Below are 646 nucleotides of genomic sequence, written 5' to 3'. Positions count from 1 at the left end.
CTTCTTTTTAATCTGGAAATGCTTTTGCCTTTTCATTCCAGCTTCCTAAAACCTCAAGGCCCTTCTGATCCTTCTTTGTTCCCCATGTCAGAGAAATGCCTCTGGACAACCTACCACAATCGCGGAGAATTACTCTAGTACACAATGTTTCTCTTCAACTTCCTGGTTGAGTAAAATGGCTTGTGTCTCATTGGCACCCAGGCCTAGAATCCCAGTCATTGTTTTGCAAGCTTTAACTCCATCTCGGCCTCTCCCCCATCCTGCACCTCCTTTTCTTCTACAAAGGATCCTGTTGTTTCTTCCGAGAGAAATTGGCACAGTTCTCTGTGAAGTTCCTCCTCATTCTCTGTATATGGGAATTTCTTCTCTAACACCCTCAAAAATGCCTTTCTGCCCTCCACCTATAATCCTTCCAAATATCTCAGCAACTCCATCTCCACCCACCTCCAAACTTCCCTTACACCTACAAACATGTCTGCCTCACCCTTTCCCTAAACCTCTCACTGATCTCAGACTCCTGTCCTTCCTGACCCCACCTGGGCCTGCCCTGCACCCTGCCAGCTCCTCTGCTGCCCCCTGGATCCGGGGGTGGCATGCGTGTGCACACGTGTGCGCGTGATGTCACTGCAGGCTGCACCCCTCCTCC

At 49.8% G+C, this 646-nt stretch overlaps 1 protein-coding gene across 1 annotated transcript in view; it reads left to right on the top strand.

Moving 5' to 3' along the window:
* Positions 1–646, top strand: part of LOC109298787 (cytosolic phospholipase A2 epsilon-like) — a 45050-nt gene that overhangs the window by 28106 nt on the left and 16298 nt on the right. The gene's annotated exons all lie outside the window — the stretch shown is intronic.

This window comes from Gavialis gangeticus, unplaced genomic scaffold (genome assembly GCF_001723915.1).
Source record: "Gavialis gangeticus isolate Ggan-Ray unplaced genomic scaffold, GavGan_comp1, whole genome shotgun sequence".
NCBI lineage: Eukaryota > Metazoa > Chordata > Crocodylia > Gavialidae > Gavialis > Gavialis gangeticus.
Note: the sequence above shows the minus strand (reverse complement) of the source record. Positions and strands in the feature narration are given on the sequence as shown.